This window comes from Lactuca saligna, chromosome 4, assembly GCF_052625555.1.
Source record: "Lactuca saligna cultivar CGN05327 chromosome 4, ASM5262555v1, whole genome shotgun sequence".
Taxonomy (NCBI): Eukaryota; Viridiplantae; Streptophyta; class Magnoliopsida; order Asterales; family Asteraceae; genus Lactuca; species Lactuca saligna.
Window position 1 is genome coordinate 69,662,753 of NC_136420.1, and position 17,071 is coordinate 69,679,823.

Genomic DNA, 17,071 nt, shown 5'->3' on the forward strand with positions numbered 1-17,071 from the left:
TTCACTGCAATCAGCGGGGCTACAAGAAGGCCTAGTGCCCCAGTTTGTTTTCAGCAGGACGGGTGATGGCACCCGCCCCTGCAACTTTGAGGATCACAGACGGCCGTCAGGGCCGTGCGGAGGCACCTGCGGTAGGAGGCCGGGCTTTTCAGATGGCTACTTTGGAGATGCGAGCAGCACCGGACGTTGCAGGTATGCGCCTTCCGTTTTCAGTTTTTTTATCTTGTGCATGATTATATTGTTATGGTTCTGCATCATTATCTGTATGAGTATTTTATTTTTGAGCGGGTTGACTTCGATCGTGTTATATGCCATTTGCATACCTTGGTTATTGGTTAGTAATTAAGGGATGGGTTGTATCGAAAAAGGTTACTTTGGGTGCAGTATCTATAGCATGACTTGGAGAGACTCGGTATGTCTTGCTAGTTCGGAGCCGTATAAGTTTTAGAAAGGACAGGTTAGACCCTTAGCTATGGTAAGCTTGGAATTCCTCAGCGGATTGATTATGGTAGCAAGGATTGGGATTTCTCTTCATCGAGCATCGAGGTGTACGCAGGATCAAAGTGGGGGAGAATCCTCCGAGTTATAAGGGTAAGGGCACGCAAATCCAGATCGGGCATATGATTTCTGAGAAGGAAAGGAGGTAGTTCAGCGTTTGGCAGATTCAGTAGTTCAGGGTTGGGAGTTTGAGAACTTCCCATCAGTGCGTGCGTGTAAAGGGTAATGGTGGGTATGTGGTTCGGATTCGGGGTAAAGGGCCGCAGGGAGGACTCGTGTGAGTCGGAATGGAGATCTTGAGGTCAATTAGCAGGAGATGTTTTCGTGTTAGAAGTCAGTGGTGGAAAGTGATGTAAGACTGCGGGGCGGCCGTAGCATTCACTAGCAGTCAGTGGTGGAAGTGTTGTCAGACTATGGGGCAGCCGTAGCATTTCGTAGTAGCTTCATTGGCGGAGTCGGGGCGAGGCCCTTATCTCCTAGCATTCAGATAGGGATTGGGAATGGGGAATGGATGAGAATGGTATGGAGTTGCCTGTATAGCCATTGAGAGATGGGACCTTAGAAGAGGCCGCTCTAGGATATAGTCGGGTGAGACCCGTGGGCGAGGCCCATATGAGGATAGTAGTATAGGTGAGACCTGAGAGTAGGGTTGCTCAGTAGTATGGTCAGGTGAGACCCGTGGGCGAGGCCCGTGAGTTTTAGCGGCACAGGTGGGACCTGGTAAGGATCTTAGCGTCTAGGCAAGGGGATCGGGGATCCCAGGAAATTGTAGTGCCAGCATGGTAGAATAGATTGAGCAGTATAGGTGGCGGAAGTATCTTCGAATGTCGCTGGGAGCGACTAGTGGTTGTGCTGGGTCAGTTATCGGTGAGAGTCGGTAATCCAAATATTGATAGGTTGGTAGGGACTAGGATGGTCTCAGTTCATTCGGAAGCCAGATAAGGAATAGCGGGATTTCTAGCAGTAGTAGTGCGGGGATGCAGAGTATGGTGGAATTCAGTTAGTCGACCGTGGGGTGCTCGACACCGAATGATAATAGGAAGAATGCACAGTGGATACTGGCAACGATGACCCATACTGGGAGTGGCGGGAGTAATAGATTTGGTGAGGAAAGGGTCTTCACAGCGGCAGAAGGGATAGATGGTTATGTAGCGTTGCCTTGGGAAGGCATGGAAATCGTGCAAGGAAAGAAGGGGTAAACCCCTATGTTGCAGTACTCGGAGATTATCAGAAAGATTGTCGGTTGAGTAAGTTGTGTTTCCAGGATGTTCAGGGTCAGGATGCATCCGAAGTTATTATCTGTAAGGATTGACGTTACTCTGAATGACTGAGCGGAAGGCCAGCAAAGTTAGGCAGCTGGTGTTAGAATGGATGGTGGGGATTTGGAGGCAGATCGCCGGCAGCGGAGGGAAGAGCTCGGGGTGATCGCATGGCACACACCATAGATTAGACATCCTAGGAATGTTTACTCTAATAATGAACATGTGTTTTGAAAACTTATACTCATATTATGTTTTGGAATGATGACTATACTTTAAGTAATGATTTATTAAAAGAAATTTTTGGTCTTAAATTTTGGGTCGTTACAGTATTGCTCATTACGGATGGAAGATGAAAGTTTGTTAATTCTCAATTATCATATGTTTGACCACCGGGATACAATCCGAGAATGTTTTATTTAGGTGTTGAATTTTATGAAACCATCACGTTCACCGAATTTTTTCATTTGGTGAAGTACAAGATGGGTCTTCCCGAAGAATCAAAAGTCAGTATGGCTTATCAACATCCAAAACAACTCTATTATTGTGGTATTGTTGATGATCGTGATATTAGAAAGCTGATCAAGGTAATAAATGTCGTTGGAGATAAATTTGTGTCTGTCTATGTGGTGGTTGAAGAAAGCATTTGGCGTAGCGAAATGGATAATAGAGGAAATGCATTCGCATCTAATTTATCAAGTAGAATAAGGAGCAACAACTCAATAGGTAATTTTAAAAGTCCAAGTAAAAGTCAATGTCATAGTGTCGCTGAAAATGTAAATGTAGTGCCAGAACCGATTATGTATGTTACACCGGAGAATTATAAGTATATCGGTGATAATGATGTTAATACATATGTTAATGATGTTGGTGTAAATCATTACTTTGACCAAAAAAAGCACTAGACGTGATGAATAAGGTTGGTAATGAATCTGAAAAATAAGAAGTTCCCTTTTTGCATGATGGTGAACTAAAAGGACATGACGAGTTTGCGGATTGTGACAAGTTGGATATATTCGGCCTAGAGAGTGATTCTAACGGAGAATAATTTGATGGTGAACCTAAACTTATTCATTCATATACCATGTTTCATGATATACCCCCATTGTCTTTGTGTCCTGTAAATGATGATGTGAACATTCCATATCAGAGGGTGGATATAAATGAAGAGATTAAGGTTCTAGACATTTTTCATGACAAATAGTTGCTCAAGCTTGCAATTGGAAGACAATGCATGGAACAAGGTAATCAGTATAAGACTACCAGATCGAGCAAAGAAAGGTTTGAGGTGGTTTGTTTGGTAGAAAATTGCTCTAGGATGGTTAGGGCAAGGGGAATCAAATCGACTACTGCTTTCCAAGTCACAAAAGTTGTTGACCAACACACAGGTTGTGCAACAAACTTGGAGTCTAATCATCAACGATAAAAGAAAAAGGTAATCGACTACTTTATCGTTAAAGAACTGGTCGGAGATTATAATAGAGTTTATCGGGGTAATGAAATTGTGAAGGAAATCAATTCAAAATTTTTAATAAATATCTCATACCAACAGACATGGCGGGAAAAACAATATGCGTTCTTGATGTTAAGTGGTACCAAAGAGGATTCATTCACCAAACTACCAACGTATCTGCACAACTTGATCAAGCATAATCCAGGAACTATTACTCAGTTAAGAACAGACGATGATGATCGGTTTGAGTTCGTGTATATCGTGCTGGGTTGCTCGGTAAGCAGTGATAATTTTTTATAACAAATATAACATATAAATCCTAACTGGTATTTTTTAATGCAATAAAAAATAATTGTAGGTACAAGCGTTCATCAAATATTGTAGGATGACCTTAATAATTGATGGTGGTCACTTAAAGGGTGAATTCAAGGGTACGATGTTGCTCGTTATGACAATGGACGGTCAAAACCAAATCACGCATGTTGCTTATGTCATATGCAAAAGTGAATAATGGTCCTGGTTCCTTTGAAAATACATGAATGTATAGGCAACGTGGAAGACCTTACATTCATATCTGATAGGGCTCCATACATAACAACGTCCGTTGCAAATATATTTCCTCACGACCGTCATGGAATATGTGGTATCCATTTGTATTTCAACATTTCAACAAAATTTGGAAGAAGCGATACAACACACGCATTGTTTTGGGAGATATGCAAAGCCTATACTATTAAAAAATTCGATAATGGGATGCAAAAAATTAAAAATGTAAATGAAAAAAATTAAAACATCAATCCAGAAAGATGGTCCAGTGCACATTTTCCTGGGAATCGATATTTTCTTATGACATTAAATAATGCAGAGTCGATAAATTCAATGTCAAGATTTGCAAGAAAGATGCCAATATTGATATTGATTGAGTATTTTCGTGCAACAATGCAACCATGGAGTTTTCAGAAATGTAATGTTGCAGGTACTAATATTTTATATATAATAGTACTTGAAATGTTATTTTACTGCTCATATGATATTATAAAATTATATCTATTTTTTTTAGCTGAAGCAAAAACAACACTCACCCCATGGGCTGGAACAATTATACAAGCAAATAAGAATGCTTGTAATAATGGGATGGTATACCATATCTCAAATAGTAGATTTGAAGTGAAAATCTCTACTCACAAAAGTGTCATTGTTGATTTCCAACAAAGAACCTGTACATGTAGGCGGTGACAAATAGATGGCTTACCTTGTGGCCATGTTATAAAAGTGCTCACAATGAACCGTTACGAAGACTGTTCGAAATTTGCTTTAAAAGTTTACTTTACAGAGACACTGAGGAAAACTTACGAGGAGTCTGTGAACCCCTTACCAAGTCCATCTAAGTGGGAGATCCCCAATGATTTGATGATTGTGAAGCCACCCATAATGGAGAGAGTTCAGCCGGGTAGGCCAAGAAACACTGGCCATATTCCATCGCAAGGTGAGCGTCCCATACGACAAGAATGTTCTATATGCGGTCATTTTGGACACACAAGGAACGATTGTATGGGTAGGGGATTGGGGAGCGGATCTGGGGGGAGGAAAAAATCGACACAAAAGGGCATAATGACTGATGAATTTGAATTCGGAAGCGGGTCACATAACGAAAGCGTGTACCCTACTTTTGATCTCAACAACACATTTGATTTAAATTGTCCTTAGATTAATGTAGGAAAGTAATGAATTCCCGTATTTGTAATTTGTATTGCTTGTATTAAACTGCACATCTGACATTATTAATTAAATCTAGTACCCCATTTATTATCTAGTTTATTCCATGAAAAATAAAACACAAACATAAGACATTATAGAAAACAAGATACACCAGTAGCAAGCATTACATAAGACATTTCATATATAAGCGATTTCTACATGAAATATTTGTTATTTTTAACTAGAATCCATGCATCCTCATACTCGAAGTCATTTCCCTTGGGCTCCAAAATGTAATGATCTTTAACCATTTCTAAAAGATTTTCGTCGCTGTTTGGATAACGATACCTATTTTTAAGATGATGATACCATCGATTGAACCATGTATTTTTTTTCCTTTAAATCCATCCACTTACCAACAATATCTTCTTGTGTTCACTACTAGAAAAAAGGCCTTTTACGACACTCATTGCGCGTCGTAAAACGCTCAGACGACGCACAAATGCGTGTCAAGGAAGGCCATGTCATAAAGAGAGACGACGCGCTTTTGCGCGTCGTCTATAGACGATGCACATTTACGACGCACATTTATGATGCACATTTACGACGCGCGGTTATGACACGCAATGCGTATCAAGGAAGGCCCTGTCATAAAGGAAGACGACACACATTTGCGTGTCGTAACCTTACGACGCGCAATGCGTATCAAGGAAGCCTCAGTCAAGAAAGGCCATGTCATAAATGAAGACGACACACATTTTTGCGTATCGTAATTTTAAGTTTTTTTTTTTAAAATATATTTATATATTTATTAATGTATAAATTAAATTTGCATTTAATCTCTCATAATAGAAATAAAATACCATATACACAAAATACAATTCATTGCATAATATAAAATAAAATATCATATACAAAAAATACGTACAATCCATTGCATTTAATCTGTATGTATAACAAAGACACATGTGTTAAACTTGTACATTACCATTAACATCTAATCGTATGGACTCGAGTGTTAAACTTGTTACCATTAGCATTTGATTCATAAGTCCTTTCAACAAGATTATTACCTGCATAAATGAAAACAAACAGGAACATTAACAGCCCAACTATGAACAATTTCACAAGATGCGCCAAAAATGATGATCATTAATAACTCCTTTCAAGGATAATTTGGTTTGGATAGAAGATTAAACTAAATACAAATCATAAAGAATCTAAAAAAAGTCAAATAGGAGAGTGCTATATATTACTCAACTTTATGATCAATTTGAAGCTTACTCTTGTGGTATAATAAACTGTGTTTGCAAGTAAAACTTACACATGGTTGCTTTAGCAATTGATTTTGACATGTTATGATAGTTTTTTTTTTTTTTTTGGGAAGCAACAATTCATTACCAAATGGGAGACTGTTATATATTGTACATATAATTCTAGTAAATTCTACCAGAAGAGTGCATGTGCAGTTCAATCCTAGACACAAATATCCTAGTATTCATCAGATTTTATCTATCTACGATACAAAATAATCAACATGCCATTGAATTTATAACAGGGGTAAAGTTGTAAAAACTCCAAAAAAACTATACCTATTGTCCCAGATTAGTCAGGAACTTTTTTGTGTCCACATTAGGTCCTTGAACAAGTATTTTTGTGGCTATAGAAGAGTCAACATTTTAAAGTTGACTTAACCTGTAAACCTGCTATTGCCAACCCATAAGGACCTAATATGAAACAATGGGCATAGTTTGTTGGAGTTTTTCCCTTTATAACAAATATCAGGCATTATTTTAGCAGCAGGTGATGGAACATGATATGAAACTAACCTCCTTGGATGTTGTGCTTGTAGCAGGTGCATTTGATGTCTCTATTGGCCCAGGGAAAACAACTATTACCCGGAATATGGTGGGCCATTACTGGTATTTGAACATTTCACGCTGCCTCTATTGTCATACACTCTTCTGTTTGTTTAAACAAGTTATTGGTGTATTAATAATTATTCATGTCAAAGTAAAGAGAGATACTTGCCACAAAGCATAAAGCACATATTATCAATACAAGCAGAAAGTAAAGAGAGAACAAGAACATAAAAAAAATACCTGCTTTCACGATCACGATCAGGTTCTCTAATTTCCCTTTCTTTTTCTTTTTCTTTTTCTTTGTCTTTGTCTTTCTTTATCTTTAACCTCTCTATCATGGCTCTTTAACCTCTCTATCAAAAAAAATTTCCAGTAAACATATATGTATGCACCTTAAGATAATTTCCATAAAAACACTTTAATTCATGTGCTAACACTATTACAAATAAACAAAGAATTTATTGGTAAAACAGAAAAAAAAAGTTTACATAAAGGGTACTTTGGACAATATGTTGGTTTGGTCATGATGTATATGATATGTAATAACTTAAATAGACATCAAGTGACAACCATAAAACATAACTTCACAAAAAGATACATTAATTAATGACTCCATATTGCACTTCTCCAAGAAAATGACTCCATATTGCACTTCTCCCTGTAGAAAAGGTAATATAAAATGTTATAAGGCGACTCAAATATTAACTAACTAGATCCAATACAGCTCATTGCAGGTACCCATATTTTTTGTGTTGAACCTTCAATACAGCTCATTGCAGCTACCCGTATTTCCTGGTGATCACTAGACAATGGAACAAGAACAGAATAAAATAGTTACTTACACAGAAGTGTAGACTTTCTTTTTGGACAGCATCAGCAACACCTACAATCAGAGAAGTCTTGTAAGAATACCCTTTTGCTGGTGCTGGTGCTGCAATAGCAGCCCATGGATCATCCTCATCAACAACACACCCACTCCTACTCCCTCCTGCTGCTGCTGCTTTCACATTCAAATTTGAAGACCTTGAAGCCAATTTTGGAGCAGGAGTTGGGTCAGGGGCAGTTATTGAGCCCCATAAATCATCATATGCATCTTTGCTCACATGTGACGTAGATTTCGGCCGAGGAATTGATCCTGGAAAGAAAAAACAAATACAATTCTATAAAATTAACAAATAAATAAACATATCATAAAAGTTAGAAAATGAATAAATAAATAATACCTTGTGGTTTTGTGTGTACGACAAGCCCTTTTTGAGCTGCTTCGATGTTTGCAAGAGCAGGTGGCAGCTTTTCGTCTTCTAGTGGCAACATATCGTCCCACCCGTCTTTTTCAATCTCTTCATCTTCATGAATACCGATACTGTTCTCGAGCTCCCCCCAGTCTTCAGTCGAGGTAGGTGACACCGGTGCTGGTTGATCCGCCATGTCACCACCATAATCTAAACTTCCATCTCGGACTAGTGTTGTTGTACTTTGGGTATGTGTACTTGATACTACTACTAAGATGATACAAATCCAGTAATTATTTTACCATAAAAAAAATTAAAATTATGTTTGTGTCTAGTGTAAGTGTTTTTTACAACAATGTTTACATGTAGTGGGGACAACAGAAACAAGAGGTGACGTGGATTTTGGAGGCATTGCTTGTGTGGTTTGTTCAGAGGGTTTGCCTTTTGTTGTCAAAGAGTTCGTTGCCCATCTGTATTATAAAATTATAAATTACAATTGCATGTATTGTTGGTTGGGTTTCAGTCTTACTTTTTAAAGCCAGCACGAAGCAAAATAAATAGATTACATACCCAAGTATACTTGCGTTCCCTGGAAGTAATGAAATTGTGGACCCCATACACCCACTGCTATCCCCACCAGATGTCTACAAAAACATAGTATTAAACACGTTGTTTAATAATAACCAATGATATATAATATAATATAGCCAGGGATTCCAAAAAGAAAATGAAACAACAACCTTTTCATGGTACTGCTTAACTATCTGCAAAAATTGTTCAACTGCTTGGAAAGCCTTTGACCGGACATCACTGTAGAAAATCAAAAAAATTTAATTTTAATTTGGAAAATTAAACACTAGCTAATACAACTAAAGGAAAATAAGATAACCTGTGAGGATCAATTGTGAGAACAACAACATTTGACAGTATACGAGCTGCAATCTCTTGGGGTTCATAATACGAGCTGGTGGCACACAGAGCCATTATACCTGCCACCCCCAGAATGAGTATTTGTATTTTAGAAAAAATATTTATATATAGAAAGAAAGATTGATAATTAATTAAGTAATTTCATTGGGGGAAAATATAAAACCAAAGTAAATTGACCTGCTCATCTAGCAGGAGGAAATGTATCATGCACAGTGAACGCATTAATCAACACTCTCTTTCGTGTCTGCAATTTTATTAACCATAAATAAATTAATAAATAAATGCATTTGCTTCAAGGAAAGAAAAGAGTTTTGAAATAATCAGTGAGTATTTTACTAAAAAATGCAAATGGGGGGTTTTACTAACTATGAGATAAATTCATTTCAACAAAGATATGGGAAAAGCATTTATAGGTTTGAGATTAATATATTTTAATAAAACTTACCATATGATTCCCATGTATGATGGCCCTTGATAGGTAGCTATGTTTCATCTACTATCATGCCCAAAAAAGAGAAATTAAATATTAGCAATTTTCAAAATATGCAAGAAAATATTTTGAAACTAAACCTAGTTGAAACAGAGTATAATCTGAACTTTAAACCATCAAGACCATTTGCATATGGATGTCTACAGCCTGTTCAATATGAACACAAACAAGAATCACTGATTATTCATTGGATTTTAGCATTCATAAAATGTTATTGATGTAGAGCATACCTGCTAGGAATTGTTGATGAGCAGCAGCCACGAGTGGAAGAGGAAATATAAGCGACTTGGCTGTGTCTAAAACAGTCCCCTGTAATACACAAGAGCGATTGTCACCAGCTTCTTCAATACCTCCGCCACAAGAGCATATGCATTATCCGACAAACTAAAACAACAAAGTTTATAGTTTAACACAACATGTTCCCATATGATTTAACATATAATGAGAAAAGTGAAGTGAAGTGGTGATCACATACCATTCACGTGCAAGCATTGAGCATAGAAGACATAGTTCTGCTTGTGGTAAGTTTAGCAGCATAATGTGGGAGTCATATTCTGTATTAGCACCGGAAGATGAGGGCTTAGAGGCATGATCAGCTTTGGGTGATTTGGTATTTGAGCCTAAGCCACCAGCATCATCAGCATTTAGTGTGGACATCTGAGCAGGTTATTCTTCAGGAGCAGGAGCTTGCTTGCTTTCCGCATTGTCAACGATCACATCTAACAAGTTCAGCAGCTGAAATGCAGCAGATCGAACATCAATTAGGGAAGAAGAAAAGAAAAATACATTTATGATTTTACCAAAAGAAACGAATGTGCAAATTCTACCTGCTCAAGATGTGCAAGAACTACTTCAAAACACAATAACACATAAAAGAACAATACATGCAATCTACCTTAATGTTATTGCTATTGTACATTACACTTCAAATTTAATAAAAACATGTGTAGTTCCTTGCTCAAAATATATAATATAGCATGAAAACGCAAGAGTCACTCATTGGGGCATTTTATCAAACAGTTGGTGTTCACCACAAAGTATCCCTAAACAGGCAGTGATTAATTATTCAAAGATTATTAGGTTGTTGTCTTATGTAGTAACAAAGCAACCAGAAATAACAAGCAGTAGCCTGAGTTGTAGGAGCGTAGAAAAATAAAATATCAACTGTGTTTAGAAGATTCAAAAGATTTACAAGCAGCATAATTCATAAAAACAAAGTGTTTACTGATGACTATACTAAGATTTGATTACTCACCTGCATATATAAATGCGTGATGGTTCCATCATTGGCAGTGGGTAACAAGTTCACGACATCAAGCACTCTGTAGTCACAAAACATTGTAGTGAGATTCTTGAGGGTTTCAACGACCCTATTAGGCTCGAGAGTAACCCGGTCGCAGGGGTGTGATGCCATATCCTGAATCCATAGCCAAGCTGGGTGAAGGAACAATTATTAACTCCACGCCGGAGTACTTGATATGAGATACGAGCTTCGTTGCGTTATTCTTTAAGATAAACAAAATGGATTCGGTAGTGGTGGAGGTGGATTAGGGTTTACAGAGAAAAGGAGAAGGAGACAGTGAAAGTTGTCGGCTGGTGGAGAGGATGAACTCGTTATTCCTTCCCGAACAACAACAACTTGATCAGAGAACGAAACCTGCAAACGAGGTCCAAGGTTTACATGGAAACCTTAAAAGATGGAATAATCCTAGACAATGGCCATTGTAGATTGATAGATTGAAGACCTGGAGTGATCCCTTGTGAAGAAAGTTGTGCGATTACAGAGAGTCCTTGTTGACTGAATCCAAAGATTCCGTCAATGGCTCTATCGGGTTTGGTTAAATCCCCAGTTTGGAATGTGCTACATCTGGTTCATGAACTTGCCAAGTCAATTAGGGTTTTTTTAATGAAAAAAAGGTGTTAATGGATTGGGATGATGTCCTACCTGAGAAAACAAAGAAAAAGAAGGAGACCTCGCAGTTCAATTACGATTCACCTTCGAGGTTTACAGAGAGACGGGTGGTAGAGAATGAAGGGAGATCTAGAAGAGAGAGTATCAGAGAGGGGAGAGTGGATTGCAAGGATGAAAAGTAGATAGAAGAAAAAAAAACAAGGCGGGTTTTCAAAATTTTGGGGATTTCGTTTCCCCCTTCATTAACTAAAAGCGCGTTTCATTAAAATTATAAAGCGATAGGTACAGATGACGCGTGTTTAAGATAAAGCGCCCTCCGTGTTTTTAATTTTTTTTTTTCTTGAGACACTAAATTAAGGGCACGCAATAATGCGTGATGTAAATCCTTAAATTTTTTGGAGAGATGACACTATTTTAAGGGCACGTCCTTTTGCGTATCATTAAACAGTGCGTGTCGTAAAAAGCGTGTCATTAAAGGTCTATTTTCTGGTAGTGGTTCAGTGTTTTCCTTTTCCCAATGAGAGGTTAAACATAGTTGTTATGCAGGTCCATTCATCACCTGTAAAGCAATCAGGGTTAACCATGGTTGTTACATCCTCGTAAACGTTCAGCCAACATTGTGTTACCACCATTACCTCTCTTATCGTCCATGGATGTGGAGTATTGGAGGAAGCAACTGCATAGGAAGAAGTTGTTTGATTGGAGGCCATTTTTCAAATTTGTTTGTTAGTTTGTTTTAATTTTATTAGAGTACTTAAATAAGAAAAAATATTGACAAACAACATTATGCAGGATTGGATTCCCATAAGTGTTGTTTGAAACTACATTATGCAGGCTACAAAGCAGTAGTAAAAGTCTATAAAACCGTAGTCAAATAATTGTCAAAGAGTAGTCTAATTTTCAGTTACCTTACACGACGATACTGTTTGAAACGACAAATATATTGTTGGAAATGATAATACATTATGCAGGATACAAGTAGTAGTGAAAGTCTATGAAACCGTAGTAAAAAAAATGTCAAAGAGTAGTCCAATTGTCAGATACCTTACACGGAGATACTGTTTGAAACGACAAATCTACTGTTGGAAAAGACAATACATTATGCAGGGTACAAATCAGTAGTCAAATTCTACGAAACCGTAGTAAAAAAATGTCAAAGAGTAGTCCAATTGTCAGATACCTTACACGGAGATACTATTTGAAACGACAAATCTACTGTTGGAAAAGACAATACATTATGCATGCTACAAAGCAGTAGTCAAGGTCTATGAAATTGTAGTAAAAAATGTCAAAGAGTAGTCCAATTGTCAGATACCTTACATGGAGATACTATTTTAAACGACAAATATAGTATTCGAAAAGACAATACATTATGGACCTTGCCTTTCCAGCTCCTACATACATATGTGTCAACATGTGGTAAGCCCCTTACCTCCACAACCTTAGGCACACTAAGTAATTGGTAATTGTCTCTTATAACTGATTCGAAATGAGTTTCTCTTATAGTGAGCATGAAGAAAGCTTTAACAACTTGCATGTTTACCTTCATAACCTAAGGCGCACCAACCTGCATAGTCACACTCACATTAAAACGGATTAGATGGATCATTTCCAATCTTGTTTTGTGGCTATTGGATGGGTGGTATATTTGTTTTCCAAATTTAGATTGTTTCTTTACATTTGATAATGTTTGTAAATTTAAACTAATTGGTTTGCACTCTTAAAAAATACAGGTTCATGCATTTATAAATTGTTTCTTACATGTAATCTTCATTGGTACTGTCTGTCTTCGAGGGAACTACCTAAAAACAATGTTTGTAGCGGTTGCTAAAGACGGGAACAATCTGACTTTCCCTATAGCATTTGGTATGGCAGTTAAAAATAAGCTGGTAAGTTGTACCGGGTTCCTGATGAGGTTCAAAGAAAGTCTCAGACAGGGTAGGGAAGTAGCGTTCATATCCAATATTGTGACAACTCGAAATTTATTCTGTCAATGTAACCCACTTCCGTTAATAAAAAAAGTTTTTTTTACTAAAGTTTTTCGTTAACTTTTGAGTTAGGGAAATCCATTTGGGTTATTGTTGTATTTTCATATGCGTCTGGAAGCAATAAAATCACGTGAAATACCCTCGATTTCTTTCGGAAAAATTTCTAGCTCACGACTAAGTCAGGTTACGACCATTTAATCGGGTAAAATCGTAAACTCCATTTGATGTCGGGATTGGGTGGATCCCCACCTGGCCATGAACTTAACCCTATATAAGGGTTGAGTGGTCACCATTTGAACCTTTTTCACACCCTTAGAGCTTTCTCTCTCTACTCTTTCTCTACAAAAGTTGGATTTTGATTAAGAATTGCCCCTTTCAAGCTTCATAACAGTAAGTAAACCCTCCTAGCTTGTTGTTTAGCTTAGCATGCTTGCAAATTCGTGGTTTAATCATCCAAAAAACCCCAAGAACACGTGTTTACGGTTTGGGAGCATCCCAAAACCGTAAACACCCTAAAAGGGGGGGGGGGGTTGATGCTCCAAAACCCTTCCAATGCTTGGCTTATGACCTAGAAACTTGCATGAGTCATCTAAGAACCCCAAAACATGGAAATAGAGGAGTAAACATGATTTTACAGTTTGGGAATGTCCCAAAACTGTAAACACCTCCAAAGGGTGTTTAAGTGCCCCTAACACCTTGTATGGCTTATATTTGGGTCTAGAACTTTGCATGCTTAACCTACAACCACCAAAACACATGAAAAATGGAAAAAAATGAGTTTACGGTCGTAAACTCATGTGTTTACGATCGTAAACTCCCCAAGGAGTGGTTCAGAAACCGTATACTCCATTCAAGGGTCATTTCAAGTTCCAATCACTTCCATAGCCTTTGATTCAACCCTAGGACCCTTCCTTGAGTGACATAAGACCTTTAAACACCCAATAACACCACTCCCATGAGTTTACGGCCGTAAACTCATGGGGGATATGGTCTTTGGGCCGTAAACACCCCTAAGGGCTCACACTTGAAGAGTAAACTCCTTAACGAGGCCATACACTCCTTAAATGCAACCCGTATCATTCCTAACACTTGAAATAAAGTGTTTCTGTGCATTAGAGTGTATTTACTTACTTAATTAGTGATTCAATAACTAATTAGATACAATTATGTATCACTTCATGTTACATAGGATCCTCGCGTGTGTTCAAGTCCTAAATTGACACCTTGTATCCTACCCGGCACACACACGTCAAGTGAGATCATACCCCTACACTTTTTTCCGAGCTTTTCATGTTTTCAGGGGGAATACAAGAAAAAGTACAAAGGAACTTGTACTCAAAACCTATTATTTCGTATGATATCTTACATGTTTAGTATGCTTTTAACATAGAAAACCGATTTATCAACCGACTTAGAAATTAACTTGTAGAGTTAGTTTTCAAAACTAAACAAGGAACTTGTGAACCTCATCATAAAATGTTATATTTTATAATTTACTAAGATTCATGCCAATCATAAAATGGGATTATTATTATTATTATTATTATTATTATTATTATTATACTCCTCTGAGTGTCACTAGAGCTTCGAAAATACGGCTAATGTACTCCTCTGAGTGTCACCAGAGCTTCGAAAATACGGCTAACGTACTCCTCTGAGTGTCACCAGAGCTTCGAAAATACGGATAACGTACTCCTCTGGGTGACACCAGAGCTTCGAAAATACGGGTAACGTACTCCTCTGGGTGACACCAGAGCTTCAAAAATACGGGTAATGTACTCCTCTAGGTGTCACCAGAGCTTCAAAAATACGGCTAACGTACTCCTCTGGGTGTCACCAGAGCTTCGAAAATATGGCTAACGTACTCCTTTGGGTGTCACCAGAGCTTTGAAAATACGGCTAATGTACTCCTCTGAGTGTCACCAGAGCTTCGAAAATACAGCTAATGTACTCCTCTGGGTGACACCAGAGCTTCGAAAATACGGTTAATGTAGTCCTCTAGGTGTAACCAGAGCTTCGAAAATATAGCTAATATACTCCTTTAGGTGTAACCAGAGCTTCGAAAAGAAAACTTTTGTCTAAGTATAGTAGATACTCGTGTATGGATAATAAATCATCAACTTTTAAAAGGAAAATATAGGTTTTTCCTGGGATAACTTATCTTTTTCATAAGAAGGTTATATAACAAATGGATAATCAAACTTCTTTATAAGAAAATATGAGATTTTCTTGGGAAACAACTTTTCATAAAATCAAAGGAACATTTTCTTTTACCAGAACTCAACCGCTTATGAACTCACTAGCTTTATGCTGATATTTCTAAAACTGCTTGTATTCTCGGGTTCACGTTAGACAGGTATCACGTGAAACATCCCAAAATACGACCCAAAAGTTTTTGTTTAATAATTACTAAAAACACCATGATAAAATCATAAGATAAAACTCGTACGTCAATATCTCACAAACAAAAGTAAAGTGTTATGAGTAAACTGTATCAAGACTGTATCAATCACATCTATGAAAAACCAAAACAACTCCCAGGACAGCTGAAGCTGTGGTGTGTGCGATGCCATCAACCCGAACTCTTCCCTTTGCTTGCGGCAGTACCTGAAACCAAAACTGAAATTGTAAGCACAAAGCTTAGTGAGCTCCCCCAAACTACCACATACCATACAATACATATAAACACATACTAGGCCTTGCCCACTGCATCGGACCGAAGTCCGGAAATTGCGTCGGACCAAAGTCCAGAACTAACCAGGGCCTTGCGCTCTGCATTGGATCGAAATCCGGAACTACTGAGGCCTTGCCTCCTGCATCGGACCAAAGTCCGGAACTAACTGCATCGGACCGAAGTCCGGAACTGACTGCATCGGAGAAGTCCGGAACTACTGAACATGGCATCACATAAGCATATCAACTAACATGGGCACATAGATAGCATACTACATCGGGCTGTAACCCGAAACACATAACACAGAAATCCTGTTTGAGCCACGAAGGCATCAAACATACTAAAATTTGCATCAGACCGAAGTCCGGAAACTAATACTAGCTAAACAGGACGGCATTGTGGCCTTAGACCCGTTGCTACTGAAAGGAAACTCACCTCGTGATCTGGCTGTTGAGTGTGTGGCTCCGGGAACTATCTGCTGCTACTCCGGTATCTCCCCGACTACAATTCCACAAATACACTCAATCAAATACTAATAACTGTATTGGGGTAAAATGACTCTTTTACCCCTGGCTAAAGTCAACTCTCCTAGTCAGAGTCAACTTTACAGTTGACCTGACTCGCCGAGTTGGGCCGCTAACTCGCCGAGTCCCTACTCTCATTTCTCAACCCTGCTCGCTGCTACTCGTCGAGTATGGCATACACTTGATGAGTTCCCATTCTATATCAACACTCAGGTCATCTGCATCCGACTCGCCGAGTCGTATGAATAACTCGACGAGTTGTTCTTGAATCATAAGAAGATTACCTTGGACTCGCCGAGTTGTATGAACAACTCATTGAGTCCTTCCATTGCTGAGTCTAACCTCTAACTCACTGAGTCCATACACTACTCACTGGTCCCCACTCGGAATCATTCAAAGGGGAAGAATCGGGGACACACGGCTCAACTCGCCGAGTCCGAAGAACGACTCGCCGAGTCTCATGCATGCAACTTCTAAAAATGCGATTCTGCTCAAAACCACTGAATACAATATATAGACCTGAGCTCCTAAGGCTGGTTTACCACGTAAAG